The sequence below is a fragment of the Carcharhinus amblyrhynchos genome, chromosome 1, assembly GCF_965287045.1.
Source record: "Carcharhinus amblyrhynchos chromosome 1, sCarAmb.v2.hapA, whole genome shotgun sequence".
Lineage (NCBI taxonomy): Eukaryota > Metazoa > Chordata > Chondrichthyes > Carcharhiniformes > Carcharhinidae > Carcharhinus > Carcharhinus amblyrhynchos.
The window spans coordinates 75,413,728-75,430,456 of NC_137324.1; the positions used below are offsets into that span (position 1 = coordinate 75,413,728).

The 16,729-nt window shown below is 40.0% G+C and overlaps 1 protein-coding gene across 1 annotated transcript in view; it reads left to right on the top strand.

Moving 5' to 3' along the window:
- The first annotated feature begins 706 nt into the window (after positions 1-706).
- sgcz (sarcoglycan zeta) overlaps positions 707-16,729 on the top strand; it is an 864,473-nt gene continuing 848,450 nt past the window's right edge. Inside the window, exon 1 of the mRNA XM_080198167.1 lies at positions 707-788. The gene's annotated coding sequence lies outside the window, so the exon portion shown is untranslated. The remainder of the gene's footprint in view (positions 789-16,729) is intronic.

Consider the following 16,729-nt stretch of genomic DNA (forward strand, 5'->3'; position numbering starts at 1 on the left):
TGCTGAAGAATATCAGCGCTGCCGACTTACAAGAAACCCCTCAGTGTCTTAAAAAGACAGGAGTGTAGTCACCTGGTGGTCAAGGGCAGTAAAACACAAGTGAATCAGCCCTTGTTTGCTACAGATGCTCCTTTCTGCCTCCGCTTCCTGCTCTCTCGCTTTGCTGAGAATGTTAAAATGAGAGCATTTCCTCTGGATCCCTGGTATTATCTTGTGAATATTATCAGCTGTCAGCAGTTTCAGTCTGAAGTCAGCTCTGGGTATTGTTTCTAACCGAGGCCGGCAAAATTGATCATGCTAATGGCTTACAGCTGATCAGATATGAAATTAGATACTACATCAGCATAATGGAGAAAGGCTCTCACCATCTACTGTACTCGCCAGTTTAAGTATTTGTGTTCCTGTAAATTGCCGCATGATGCCATACAAGGGAGATGCTTGTTAATGATGCAACGATTTTCTGGCATTTAGTTTTTCACTGAAGGGAATTTCTTCTCTTCCCGAAAGAGGAATTCTCCTTTTGATTACACAAGACGTGATCTGCTGGCCGGGAACATTATCTGCTTTCGCAGAAGAAATCCCGGGGAGGAAAAGTGTTTTTTTTAAAAGAAAGCCCACACTGGAGGCGTGATCTATGGGAATAAGACTGAGCGGAAGCCGAGCTCGGCGGCGGACGATGCTGAGTTTGAGCTGGGAATTGCAAGTCTAGATTTTCCAACTTTCCGCTTCTTCATCCTGCCGCTCTCCTGCAATTTGAGACACCAATCCTGGATTCCAAAGAGTTAAAGGTATGTGACATCAGTGATTAGAAAAACCTTGTTGCACATCACCGGCAAGTTCTAGGTAGGTGACAAAATTGCCGAGATCACCGTATCTTTTGCACAGGGTCTGTATCTGGAAAAAAGAGAGGCGAAAAGCTGCCGGAAATATTTGCATGTAGACAAATAAGCCATAATCCTCGTAACTATTCTGACTCCTTCCCCAATTTGCTACTGTCTTGTTTCTCCGCTGTTTATTTCTCTCCTCTCGCTTTCTCTCTTGAATGCTCCTCCTCTCCACTCTGCTTCTATTTCTCAGTCTGAGCTTTCTCACAATCTACACTGCTGTTTGGGTCTAGCAAAAAAGATTTTATTTGAGTGAATATGCAAATATAAAAGTTGTTTTCTCAAACCTAATATATAAATGGGTATCGATTTCTACACATTTCATCCTCTTACTGTATGTTTGCGTGTGCCTGCTTGATGTGTTCCTTGTGAGGTTCGCTATAGTTGTAGGAGATGTTGGTGGATATCGTGCAGTGCGCGGTGGATGTTTGCTGGGACCTGTCCCTACCGGCGCTCGGATTTAAATATTTCAATGTTGCGACCAACACACCTTAGAAAAATAACCGGATGAGGTTCACAACTACTTTAAACTGCTTCGCCGTGGGTGGTTGCGAGTGATGCTTTGCGACTGCGAGTTGTTTTGTATCAAATCAGGTGGTTTTGTTTTAGTGGTAATCCCAATATTGTGGCAACACCAATACGAACTTTTACTTTTTGTATTCTGCACGATTCTACGCACTGAAACGCGATAAAGGCTGTCTGTACTTTGAGAATTCATTCAGAGCTTTGACCGGGTCTGCATCCCTTTTTGATCCGTTCCTATTCCGTCTACCCTTGCATGCCTTACTCGCCTTCCAAGTTTTTTTTACTGCAGCACTTGGAGACTTGTCACTACTCCTTAAAAACGGGGAGACTTTACACCCCAATTTCAACCAAGGCAGGAACGTCGGTGGCTTATATACACACGCATGAGTATGCGTTGCGTTGGACGGGCGAATAACACTTTGCTGAACATTATAAAATAGAAATCCTGGAAAATATGGGAGGGGAAAGATGAACAGGTTAGGTGAGCACGTTGGTTCACTGATTCCTTGCGCCTAACCTGGGCCAAAAGTCATTGATTTCTAAGTCTGACATTTCCCTAGACCGGAAAGTATTACATTTTTGGTTGCTATAACGATAGTATCATCCAATGCAGTGTGTGTTAATATCATGCGTACAACTCCAGTAATCACCCACGATTATTCAATTTTACTTCATGCCCTTTTGTTAGTACGTATGAGCTCAGTTAAATGCTGTTTTATTGCAAAAGGAGCGGATTGCTAAACCACTGTAAACCTTTTTTTGTGAATACTATTTAATTTTGTCCCTCAGAAAAAAATGCTACTGTAGATTTGCGACGCTGAGCTTTGTAATGTAGAATTGAAGGGAAGTAGTCATCGTCAGAATGTTAATACATGGCTTACTCAGAATAAGCAGGGACATCGTGCTAATTCACTGATTTAACGAGCAATGCATCTGTTTGGTTATAATATTTGCACCGTGCAAACTATCATCTTGGAACTGTCAATTTTCCTGTGGGCATTGACAAGGTTTAATACATGGTTACATCTATTTATGGTAGAAGATAGAGGGTTGAGTTCATTCTAAATTGTTGCCACAATTGTCACTATTAAAATCCAGAATGAAAAATGGAATTAATAAAAGCTACTTTGGGTGCACGTTTCATGATAGTGCTGATTCTAACACGTTCAGTATAAACTTGCAGTGGGCTCCTGACCCAAATACATTTTTTCTATCATTCTCTCTTTACCTCTCTCTCTCTCATGTCCTTGCTCCCTCTCTTCCTTCTAGTCCCTTTCCCCCCTTTTCTCTTTCCTTCCAATACCAGCAAATGCATTCTTCTTTTCAATCACTGTTTATTCCTTTCCGTACAACTCAATGTCAATTGATGTGAGAAATTTGACAAAATTCTATAGGTTCTGTACACACATTCAGCATGTTTCATAGAAACAGTGTATTACAGATTTCCACAACAATATTAATGAAATGTAGCAATCCACAGAAACATAGCAGATAAGAGGAGGAGGAGGCCATTTGGCCCTTCAAGCCTGCTCTGCCTTTCATCACAATCATGGCTGATTGTCCAACTAATACTACTTTCTCCCCATAACCTTTGATCCCATTCACCCCAAGTGCTATATCTAGCCACCTCTTGAACACATTCAATGCTTTGGCATCAGCTGCTTCCTGTGGTAATGAATTCCATCACCTCACCAATCTTTGGGTGAAGAAATGTCTCCTCATCTCCATCCTAAATGCTCTACAGAATTCAGCTAATAAGCAGATTTCAGAATTTAGAATTACGGAATCCCGACAGTGCAGAAAGAAGCCATTTGGCCCATCAGGTCTGCATCAACTTTTCAACAGACTTACCCAGGCCCGTTCCCCTGTCCTATCCCTGTAATCCCACATATTCACCATAACTAATCATCTAACTACACATCTTGGAACACACAGGGGCAATTTACCAATGTTTTCCAAGGTAAACTCTGTCGTATATATTTCTCATCCAATGTGTTAGATATATCATATAACATACTCATATTAGTTAGTGTTGTAGTATACTTTTAAGATGGCATTGCCATAAAATATTGAAAGTGTGGTTGAATCAACATTTTCATTATCATGAAGGAACAAGTGACAGCTCCCAGCCTGAAAGCTTTGGTTAAAAAGATCTTGCCACTGGAAACTCTTTATTCTTAAGTTTTCACAGCACATTCTTGTGTTACATAGATGCATAGAATCATACAGTGCAGAAGGAGGTCATTTGGCCCATTGGGTTTGTGCCACCCACAATCCCACCCAGGCCCCATCTGCACAATCCCATGCATTTACTGTAGCTAATCCCCCTGACACTAAGGGGCCAATTTAGCATGGCCAATCCAGCTAACCTTCACAGCTTTGGGCCTCGGGAGGAAACTGAAGCACTCAGAGGAAATCCACGCAGACTTCGCACAGTCGCCCAGAATCGAACACAAGTCCCTGGCACTGTGAAGCAACAGTGCTAACCATAGACGCCCATACGTTACACTGAGGCATTTTAAGCTTCCAGCTGAAATTTATCAAAGCCCGAGTTGTCATTCATGGTTAGAGTATTGGGACAGGTGTATGGTAGCTTGTGAGCATTTTGAAAAAGAGGAAAAATTGAATTAGGAAATGAGAGTCAACTAATTTTACAGCATATGTTACCAGGTTGGTAAATTGATAATGCAATTAAGTGTGCCATGAAACTATTTTAACTTTAATTAAGATTAAAAAAATCTATAATCTGCATTGCAAAGCTTCATAAAGTAGCAGACACTCAGCCTGATGCAGCATTGATTGCTTCGATTGATTAGTCTCGTGAATATTGACCTGGTATATTTGGAGCAGGTTGCAACAGAAATTGAACTGAAAATTCCAACATCATAATGACATTCATGTCCTATTGGACCCTGAATTCAACTAATTTCATCAGTACAATTACTTCCCCTGATGTAACATCTAAATCTTTCATGATGCAATCACCGAAGTTTTTTGCTATCTAATCTGAGTAAATTTTTAAGTATTGTATATCCGACTGAGTACACCAAAGCTACTTTGCATGTGACTTTGCTGCAGCAACATTTTGTTTTCTTGGGTGTTTCCTGTCTGGTGAATTCTTTGTGAAATAAGTGTGTCTGTTCATAGGTAAAGGGACTCTGGTTCTTCTGTCTGTCACAAAGGAAATTTATTTGGGTTTTGTGTACACGCAAATTAGTTTGGGGTATGGAAATATCTGCCCCCCTTTTACTCCCAAATGTTAGCAAATTAATGTTTAATTTGTTTGAGTGCTTTAGACCCCAGCATAATACCATAAAGTGATGAAACACAGATTTGTGCCCATGATTCCCTGTACAATAAAGTAACAGTTATGGCCATGTTATTAAGGGAAGGCAGTGATTGATCGTCACATGGTGGCGGAGGAAGGTACATAGATTATTTTGTGTTGGAGGCCCAGAAACAGATTGCACTTCATTTTGGGCAAGGGAAGAGCATGTAGCTTGGAGCAAACAAAATGGAATTTGATGTACAAATGGCAGAAAACAAAAAAAAGTTAATATTTATTGTAATATGCAAACACGAGGAAGAAGCCACAACTTGGCTAGAAGGTTGCCATTAGGGTAGAGTTCAATAAGTAATGAAATCAGATTCACTAATAGCTGGAACATTTTGGAAGATACTGCACAGTCTACAGTTTGTTCCCAATGGGATGACTCTGTATTCTCCCTTTCCTTGGTGTATTGTAAAATGCAGTAGAACATGAAGTATAATTCATTTTGCATTGCAATGAGTATTTTTATGACATGAATACTGAGTCAGTTTTAAATAATGAAAATGTATTTCATTAGCAATTTTATACTGCTCATTGTGTGCATGTATCTATGTGTGTAATATATATATATATATATATATATATATATGTGTATATATATTTATTGCAACCGACTTTTAGCGGTCAATATTTTGTACTCTCAAGACCCAGTTCTCTTGAAAAGGAAGATTTTCTTGTAAAAAGGCATTGAAATGGAACTCTGAGTGACAAACTTCGTAATGGATGTAAATTGCATGGAAGGCTTTTATCACCAATAGCCTACACTCCTCGGGCTTTAATGAAGAAACATATGGCAGCATTGTCCCTTGAGTGGGTCTAATTGGATAGCTCTTTTACAAAGAATCTATTCAGGCACAAATGTTGAATTTCCTACTCCTGTGCTGTATCATGCTCTGATTAAAGGTGTGAGTTTTGCAACTCTGCTTTAGACCTAGAATTTCTTTTGAGAACAGGACCTTTTTTTTTTGAGCACTAAGTGGACAACTAAGCTTTCAATGTGGCGGCAGGGAGCATGCATGCAATTCCACCGTGAAGTGCTCCATCTGCCATATCGTATATAATGTAAATATGTTCCACCACTTTATGCTAATATCATAGAAAGAAATAAGAGAAATGCTACAGTGCAAAAGGAGGCCATTCAGCTCATCAAGTCTGCACTGACAACAATCCCACACAAGACCTATCCCTGTAACAACTTACCATGGCAAATCAACCTAACCCACACATATTTGGACTGTTTGTGAATATTTGTTTAAGATTTGTTATTATTTGATAGTAGAATTTGGAACAGATATTTCTGCACTCCAATCTGATATTGCATTGGCAACAAAAACATCACATCAGATACATCTAAAGACTGGAATTTATCTAAATTAAGGTATTGTGCATCTTGTCCAATCTGTTTTGATTTTTGAGTACCCTAGCACTTCAGTCTTCATGTGCTGAGCTCACGCAGCACAACCACTACAAAGGTTTTCATGAACATCTGAGTCAGGAGCCAAGATCATCTTTCATTTAAAGAATGTAGGGGTTGTCGGAAGAGCAGTGTTTCCCTATTGCTCAGGTTGTTAGCCAAGGCTATGTAATGAGTCAAGAAATCCATTAGCATGTTGAATCATCTGAACCCCAAGAAAAGCACTACTTGATTGACAGCTTTGATTTATAGTGTGAATTTTGCAATGTTTAATTACATGGATAAAGAGGTTCCAAGTGTTTGGAAATCCTGTCATTGATCCTTTAAAGGGTTTGATTTGATTTATTATTGTCACATAAATTGGTATACAATGAAAAGTATTGTTTTTTGCATGCTATACAGACAAAGCATACTGTTCATAGAGTACATGGGGAGAAGGAAAGAGAGGGCGCAGAATACAGCATTACAGGATGTAGAGAAAGATCAACTTAATATAAGTTAGGTCCATTCAAAAGTCTGATAGCAGAGAAGAATCTGACCTTGAGTCCTTTGACAGGTGATATCAAACTTTTGTATCTTTTTCCTGATGGAAAAAGGTGGAAGAGAGTATATGCTAATTGCTTTTCTAAGGCAGCAGGAAGTTTAGACGGTGTCAATGGATGGGAAGCTGATTTGTGTGATGGACTGGGCTGCAGTTGCAATCATTTGTGGTATTTTGCGGTCATAATCAGAACAGGAGACATACCAAGATGTGATACATCCAGAAAGAACATTTTTTCTGGTGCATCTGTGAAAGTTGGCGAGAATTGTAGCAGACATGCCAAATTTACTAGTCTTCTGAGAAAGTAGAGGCATTGGTAGGCTTTCTTAACTGTAGCATTGATGTGGTGGGACCAGTGCAGGCTTTTGCTGATCTGGGCACCTAGGAACCTGAAGCTTTCGACCATTTCCACTTCATCCTTGTTGATGTAGACAGGGACATGTTCTCCACTATGCTCCCTGACGTCAATGACTATCTCCTTTGTTTTACTGACGTTGCGATGAGATTATTGTCATCTCACCATTTCACCAGACTCTCTATCTCTCACAGTCTCATCATTGTTTGAGATATGACCCACTATGGTGGTGTCATCAGCATACTTGAAAATGGACTTGGAGCAGAATCTGACCACACATCATAGGTATATAAAGAGTATAGTAAAGGGCTGGATGATTGACACTTTTATAGGATTGCAGTGAAATGAGTTTCTTTTTAAGAAAGTGGAAAGTTATCAGTGAATGATTTTTAAAGCTTTTATATATCCTACTGTCACTAAAGGGTTCATTGGTCCTCTACAATATGGGTAAATGGGTACTGAATTGCACGAGGGGCCATAGTGGTGGTTTGAGAGACATACATTGGCTTGGAGACCCATAAGGGTGTGGATGGGGACATATCTTGGCATAGGGCGCATCAGTGTTTTTAATTTCCTTTCTATCCCTTTACTACTGGAACCCAGTGCTTTACTGCAGCCATACACCAGAATGTTTTTTTCATAATAGATCTAAATTTTTTTTGAAGAATGCATGACCATTCCATTCAGATATTTGACTCAGTATTGCATCCTATACCAATTACATTTGTGTACAGACATATGACGTTGTAACAGTAATATTCTTTGGCCTTCCACCCATGAATTCTTGAACTCTGCTGCACCATAGGGGTATTGTCCCAGGTGGAGCTTTCCATAGAAAAGAGTGATGAGAGAACTGTCCCAGGTCATTCAGTCACACTCCTGAGCAATTAAAGTATGCAATTAGCTGAAAGTTTACAGGGAATGAATGCTTTTTTCAGCTGTTACATGGCCTATGGTGCAAAAGAAGGAAACAGAATGAAAATAAAGCATTATGGAAGTAATCATCTGGAAGTATAGAAAAAAAAATAGAAACATCTGAAGATGTGATTATTATTATCACATGATATAATTGTATGTTTTAGAAACACCTTTATGTATTATTCTTAAGAGGTTATGAAAAACCCATTTTCAACAATTGCCATTAATACACAGAGTGCTGTTGAAGCTTTTGTGCATCACACATACTGATGAATGGGCTTATGGTTGCCACCTTTGGACCTGCAAAGTGCCCAGTCTTCCTCAAATAACCCTGGGGGCATAAGATATCTCAATTTGTGCAACAGGTGAAGCTAGCTGTTTCATACTGTGACAGTGCCGAAGCAATGAGTGGTATTTTTCGCTAGCAGGATGCTGCCATCAAGCCTACTCAGAAATTAGTCATATGGTATATAGAACATAGAAAAACTACAGCACAAACAGGCCCTTTGGCCCACAAGTTGCACCGATCATATTGCAATGGCAGTGTGATGCCAGATATGTAGGCTGATAGTTCCAGTGATTTGTCAATGGTATCAAGAAGCACATCATGTTCACAATAGCCATTGACCATACTGAACCAGCCTGTGCTTGCAAAATTCAAAATACTTGCCAGGATTCTCTTGTCTGCCCACAGTGTTTTTCTCAGTGCTGGGAGGTGGTGTGCCATTGGCCAGTGGTGGGATCTCTTGTCCTGCCACTATCACTGGGATTTCCCATTGGTTCCACTGTACACTGCTGGGAATCAGTGAGGATAGGCAACAACATCTCCTCCACAATCATCCTCAACAGCGGTGCCCCACAAGGCTGTGTTCTCAGTCCCATACAATACTCCTTATACACCTTGGATTGTGTGGCCAAATTCCCCTCCAATTTGATTTTCAAGTTTGCTAATGACACCACCCTGGTGGGTCGGATCTCAAACAATGATGAGACAGTGTACAGGAATGGGATAGAGAATCTGGTGAACTGGTCTAGCAACAATAATCTCTCCCTCAATGTCAACAAAACAAAGGAGATGGTCATTGACTTCACGAAACAGAAAGGAGAACATGTCCCTGATAACATCAATAGGGGCAAAGTAGAAAGGGTTGAGAGCTTCAGGTTTTTAGGTGTCCAGATCATCATCAACCTGTCCTGGTCCCCTATGCCGACACGTTAGTTAAGAAGGACTGCACAGTTGTAGGTGTATAAGGAGTATAGTAGAGGATAGTAGTAAATGCCTGAGAATTGACACCATTCTAAAGAGCATTTAAGATCCACATTGCTGTGGATTACATATTGCAGATTTCCTTCCCCAAAGGATATTAGGAAACCAGATATATTTTTACAACAATCAGCAAAGGTTTCTTGGTCATAATTAGATTTTTAATTCCAGATTTTTTTTTCTTGAATTCAAGTGTCACCCCCTGCCATGGTGGTATTTGAACCAGTTCCTGGCCCATTCGCCCAGCCTATCTAGATCCCTCTGCAGACTTTCCACACCCTCTGCACAATTCGCCAAGATTGGTGGAACGGCAAATTGTGCGGAGGGTGTGGAAAGTCTGCAGAAAGATCTAGATAGGCTGGGCGAATGGGCCAGGAACTGGCGAATGGAATTTAATGTTGGCAAGTGTGAAGTTGTCCACTTTGGTAGGAATAATGGTAGGAAGGACTATTACTTACATGGCGAAAAACTGCAGCATGCGACGGTGCAGAGGGACCTCGGGGTCCTTATGCATGAGTTGCAAAAACCCAGCCTGCAGGTGATCAGGAAGGCGAATGGGATGCTGGCCTTCATAGTGAGGGGGATTGAATATAAAAGTAGGGAGGTCTTGCTGCAACTGTACAGGGCACTGGTGAGGTCGCAGATGGAGTACTGTGTGCAGTTTTGGTCGCCGCACTTACGCAAGGATATTTTGGCCTTGGAGGGAGTGCAGAGGAGGTTTACTAGGCTGATACCGGAGTTGAGGGGGTTGAACTATGAGGAGAGGCTGAATAAACTATGCTTGTACTCGTTGGAGTTTAGAAGAATGAGGGGAGATCTCATTGAGACATATAAGATGATGAATGGGATGGATAGGATAGAGGTGGAGAGGCTCTTCCCGCTCAGAAAGGACAGTAGGACTAGAGGGCACAGCCTCAAGATAAAGTGGGGGCAGTTTAGAACGGAGTTGAGGTGGAACTTCTTCACTCAAAGGGTGATGAATCTCTGGAATTCTCTGCCTGTTGAAGTGGTGGAGGCTGCCTTGCTAAATATATTTAAGACGCGGGTTGATAGGTTTTTGATAGGCAAGGGGATTAAGGGTTATGGGGAGAGGGCGGGAAGGTGGAACTGAGCCACAACAGATCAGCCATGATCTTATTGAATGGCGGGGCAGGCTCGAAGGGCTAGATGGCCTACTCCTGCTCCTATTTCTTATGTTCTTATGAACCGCAGACCTCAGGGTCTGTGGATTACCAGCCCAGTGACAATACCACCACCTCCCCATAACTACACCATTGCCTCCCCATCTGTTCGGATGAGTGCAAGACAAAAAGCTTTGTCAGCATGTCTCTCTTTTTCAGCAATACTCAAGTTGAGTACAACCAATTGGATGCACCTTAAATTTCATGTGATGTCATTAATTTGTTGCAATCTGCAGTCATGCCTGTTTGAGAATTTCCCCAACATTAGAAAGAATAGCAGTCCCCTTTCAAATTTTGGGCAGCTTTATAAAATACGACTTTGTTTTATTATAAGCATTGTTTTAAATACAATCCTTGATGTACTTGAGTGATAATTTGATGAACTTTGATTAATAGAACTGAATATGGGTTTATCACAAAAATAAACACTTGGAATCACCATGTCAAACTCTCACCTTTGAATAATTCTGTTTCAAATGATTGAACTTTTTTTTACATACCTTAAAAGTAACTTTTCCACTTAGGTGGGGTACAACAGCCAGGTGCCTAGTAAAATTTAAACTAAATTTATTTAAATAACCTGTTAATATGATGGCTTGGAAACAAATGCATTTAATGAAAACTCCCAAGTGTTGAGTAATTCAATTTGAGATTGTGGCCACAATGGGATTGGGGCCTGCTTTTAGTGCCAAGTTTTAAAACCAGTGCATAACATTGTGGAAAATGGAGTTGCATTGAACACAATTTGTAGTTCAAAATGTGCAATCTTTTGTGTTATTTACACTAATATTTTGTGGATTGTGGTGCCGAAAACTGTCTTATTAAGTATCGGATATACAGGGGAGTTTTTGTCATTGTCCTGGCCAATACTTATTCCCAACCATCATCACCTAAAACAAATCTGGCCATTACCACATTTCTGTGATGTTTGACCTTGCTGTACAGAAATTGTTTGCTGCATTTCCCTGCATTACAAGAGAGACTACACTTTTAAAAAGAGACTGGTTATACGTGAGGTCATGGAAAGTGCTATTTTGATGACAGTTCTTCATAGAAAGATTCCACCATGCATGTTTCTTCTGTTAGCAAACAAATATATCTACATCATCCAGCCCCTGACTGCACTGCTGGCACAACTGTAATCACTTTATTTAATTTTTGATTCTAGTTATCTTCAAATTTAACTAGCTGTGATTTTAATTAGCTTTTGATGTGTGTGATTCTTACTGATTTATTTCAGGCATATTTTACAATGAATATAAAATAGCAAAATACCTTGGGACCAAATTTCAAAAAGGGCAAATGTTTTTACTGTTGAGGTTAGTCGGTATGCTGGTGTGGACTGATGAATATAGTATCAGTAAACTGTTGTCTAGCTGGCAAATTACGTTTTCAATCCCAAGAGAGGGGGATGTGTGTGTAAAATTTGCACCACTTGTGGGGATACAGACTACTGAATACCCTTTTGTTATTTAGTGGGCTTTCATTTGCATAGTGTATTCAAGTGCAAAAGCTGGGACTAATTTTGTCCATCTTCATTCCCGAGTATGCCTCAGTTAATGCACTGAAAACAGCAAATTTTAATAATTCTTTGTGTTGGTACAAATTTCTGCATTTGTGACTACAAATATATATTTAAAACCAGCACATACAAAAGGGCTGGAGTAGGCAGAGTATTGCCGTTCTGAATAGAGTTAGGTTTGTATCCTGGTGCTGATCATCATTTATGTTTTTAATTGAGAGTTGAAATAGCATGGCTAAAGATTCAGCACAGCACCTCAGGAAAACTAGGAAAAAAAGTCATATTGACACACATATTGATAATTTTGAATTTTAAACTGCAATTCCAATGAGAACTTGAATATTACTGGTGGCATTTTCAAATCAGTGGCCATAATCTTCAGAGGAGTGTGACTTATTCATACAGGGCTCATCAAATACCCACTGACATATTTCTTATAGTAGTATCCTTTTTAAAAAGCAGAGGCTGTATTTTTATTCAATGAATTATCATCCATGTGGATAGAAAGAAATGTGCTGAATACTTTCCTGCAGAAAATTGAGTGATTGTTAACACTCCACTTGGAACGCACGCTCATCAACAAACTTGAGACATAAGCTTTTCCATTAGAATGGTGTCTGCTACAGTTGTAGTCACAATATTTGTATGTTTTTGTTTGTGTTCTGAGTGATAGTAAAACCTCTCTTGTCTGTTGATTCCCTGTGCTGGCATCTTCATTTACTATACCTTTTATCCTAATTGCCAACCTTCTGTAAGTTCAATATGTATATGCGTGTATTCATGAGGTAAAGATAAACATGATACAGATCTGCTTTTTTCCCTAAAATTTCCTCTTTCCCTTACTTTGTGAAACCATAATACCACAATAGGAAGAGGAGAGATTCAAAGGGATGACTAAGTACTTGTTAAAGAAGAGCAGGCTTTTTTTTTTGAGAAGATCATACAAGATGGAAGGAGAACAGAGAGCTGAAGCAGGCTGAGGCTGGACTAGAAGAAGTGGACAAAGGTTGAGCAAGATATATGTGAGATGACAGAGTAAGTTGATTTGATGTATTACTGTCACATGTATTAACATATAGTGAAAAGTATTGTTTCTTGTGTGCTATACAGACAAAACATACCGTTCATAGAGAAGGAAATGAGACAGTGCAGAATGTAGTGTTACAATCATAGCTAGGGTGTAGAGAAAGGTCAACTTAATGCAAGGTAGGTCCATTCAAAAGTCTGACAGCAGCAGAGAAGAAGCTGTTCTTGGGTCAGTTGGTACGTGACCTCAGACTTTGGTATCTTTTTCCCGACGGAAGAAGGTGGAAAAGAGAATGCCTGGGGTGCACGGGGTCCTTAATTATGCTGGCTGTTTTGCTGAGACAGTGGGATGTGTCAACGGATGGGAGGCTGGTTTGTGATGGATTGGGCTACATTCACGACTCTTTGTCATTCCTTGTGGTCTAGGGCAGAGCAGGAGCCGTACCAAGCTGTGATACAACCAGAAAAAATATTTTCTATGGTGCATCTGTTAATGTTGGTGAGAGTCGTAGCTGACATGCCAAATTTCCTTAGTCCTCTGAGAAAGTAGAGGTGTTTGTGGGCTTTCTTAACTGTAGTATCAGCATGGAGGTTTTAGGACCAGTTGTTGGTGATCTGGACACCAAAGACTTGAAGCTCTCGACCCTATCTACTTCGTCACCATGGTGTAGACAGGGGCATGTTCTCCTTTACACTTCCTGAAGTTGAGTGAGAAATATGGTTGCAGGTCACTCGTGTTTCATGTTTTCCTGCCTCTGTTCTATGCTTTAACTTACATGCAGTTTCATTGCCTCAGCTGATGATTGTGAGACTGGGTGATGCTGCGTTTTCACCATCACTATCTTCTTGTTGTTTCTTTACTGTCGCTAGGTTGGAGTTCTTAAGTATCTGATCGAAGATAGGCACAAGAGTAAGATTGTGGTGCGAGGAAGAGGGGAAAATAAGAGGTGCAAGTTTACATAATCTGAAATGTAAATTAGAATGACTTTCGTGAGATGTGAGCATGAGACTTGCAACAATGCTCAGGTTAGAGTGAGGAAAATCTCCAAAGGTGAGAAACAATCATAATTGACAGAGATTGGTGTTAGAGCAGGTTGGAAGTGTGAACTGAGGAGTGCCAAATGCTCCTTATGCAAGTAGTGGGATATGACATTTGAAGATGCATTCACTGACCTTGATTGCTCATGCTTGGTTATTAAACGTGATGTGGCACAGCAGCTAGGTCCTTGGGACTTGACTTCTGAAATTAACCTCCACGACTTTCTGCTTCCACTGTACTCTGAGCATGTGTCTCCTGGGTCCCTGCAAATACACAATGTTCCTCCTCATCTTCATCTTCACCTTCTCGACCAAGGCATCCAGTTCCTCATCGAAAACCTCTTGGAGCTTGTCTTTCACGTTTTGCTGTTGTTCAATGACTCACAGGTCAGATTCAATTCCTACTTGACTTCCAGCACCTGTATCAATCAATCACAATTCACCCTTTTAACCTTTCATCCTTAAAGCGACTGAGCTTTATCATAATTTTGACACCTTGCTCAGGAGTATAGTCAATCAACAGCACAATTACCACTAAATATTTTCATTATCCAATGAATATCACTGGACACTGAAGTCAAGTTAAAAAGTAGGCAACACCGAAGGTATACTGCCTGCATTGTTATTAACAGGTGCCCATTTTCAGAGCTATGAAATTTAGTCCCCTGTCTCTTCCTTTTACACTCAGGCGTGCACCATTCCAATCTTGTGTCAATTCTTATAGCTCATTGCTTCATCTAAATTAACGCTAAATATTGTTCATAGCTTAACAAGGTAAAAGTCTGTATTGTGCCAATTGCCAATTTCAGTTAATTGCTTTAGTAAATTAAAGCATTAGAAGAACCACCACTGTTGTGTTCTGGCTGTAACATGCCCATATTAAATATCTGAAGCTGCACTTCAGGATTTCTGAGCAGCACTTATGGGAGCTCTTGATTAAGTTTTGTTACAATTTGTTGGATAAAACAAAATGAAATAATTTTAAAAATGTGTATTTCTGCACCCTCTAGACTTGCTGATTTATGGATTCTCCATTGTTATTTTAGGTAGTGCTATTTGCTGATGTTCTAAAAGAGAATTTATTCTGTCCAAAAAAACCAAATTCAAATTGAATTCAATTCATGGATCCCCGAGAGGGACAAACAAGATCCAAGCTGACAAGATGGGACATTGTACCCCATCTTGGGCTTGAATTGATGCTTTGTCTTAGCCAAATGTCCGAGATGGCTTTAAAAATTGCATCAGGCAATGCCTTGATTTATTCTCGTAGGCTACCCAGATTGTTGACTTCTAGCCTGGTCAAAAGTTAAGTTCAGTCATCATTTCATCCAATATTAACTTGCATGAGCCAAGTTATATCTGGTAATCATGTAAAAAAAAAACTGTGCATTCACCCTGAGAACACTTGTTTGACTAATAAAATTAAGGATGTACTTCATTGTATTCAGTGATAATCTTACAATCGTGCAGCTAACAATCCTGAAGCAAAAAAATTTTTGCACTAAATTGATGGGGTATTTACTTTCAGGTCCCTGATGTAAGCATCTGTTAAGCAGTAAGCTATGGAGCAATGATATGCATAAAACAATGTGTTTTAAAGCTAAAGGGGAGAGTTTAACTTGCTCCAGCTATAGGAAATAATCAGCTATTATGAATCAAGTTTGGAGTTCTATTTGTGTAACAACCACCTGATATATCATCATCATCATATGAAACCTGCACTTGTATTGCAATTGCAAATGTACAAAATTTGCTTTTGGCTTAGATGGTGGTTCTGTATAAGAACATAAGAAGTAGGAGCAGGAGTAGGCCATCTAGCCCTTCGAGCCTGCCCCGTCATTCAATAAGATCACGGCTGATCTGAAGTGGATCAGAGCTACTTTCCCGCTTTCTCCCCATAACCCTTAATTCCCTTGTCTATCAGAAACCCTCAGCCTTCTAAACTCTAACGAGTACAGACCCAGTCTATTCAGCCTATGAAGAGAGACTGAATAGACTGGGTCTGTACTCGTTAGAATTTAGAAGGCTGAAGGGGGATCTTTTAGAGATGTATAAAATAATGAAGGGGACAGATAGGGTAGAGGTAGAGAGATTCTTCCTGCTTAGAAAGGATAGCAGGACTAGAGGGCACAGCCTCAAGATAAGCTGGGGGGGGGGTGGTTTAGATCGGAGTCGGGGAGGAACTTCTTCACTCAAAGGATGGTGAATCTCTGGAATTCTCTGCCCGTTGAAGTGGAGGAGGCTACCTCACTGAATATATTTATTATTAGGTTCTAGGTTGTTCCTTTCATAAAAAATGTTATGCATCACCTAAAAGATTAAGGATTGATTCATCTTTTGGTAGACAGTGACAGTGTGGGGACAAGGTTTATTCTTATTGGTATTTAGAAGAAAGTATGCTTAATGGTGTCATTAGACATTCATTTTAATGTGAAGGTATCTAATTTTTAATTTGAAAATTCAGTTTCAACAGGTAATGCAATCAAATATGTTGTCCTTTTGAAAGTGAATACCTACTGTTATATATGAGTGTTTCGAAGTACCAGTTTAGCCATTCTGTGTATATATTTGTGTTAGCAGTGTTGTCGCCTTTTGACTTTTTAAAAGATCCCTAATGGCACATGTTATCTCTGGATTTCTGCCAGTGCTGCTTTGCACCTGGCTACCAAGAGGTATGCATGAATAGAGTGCGCTACTTTCACCGCAGTGTTTGCTTTTTAGAGTTGTGTG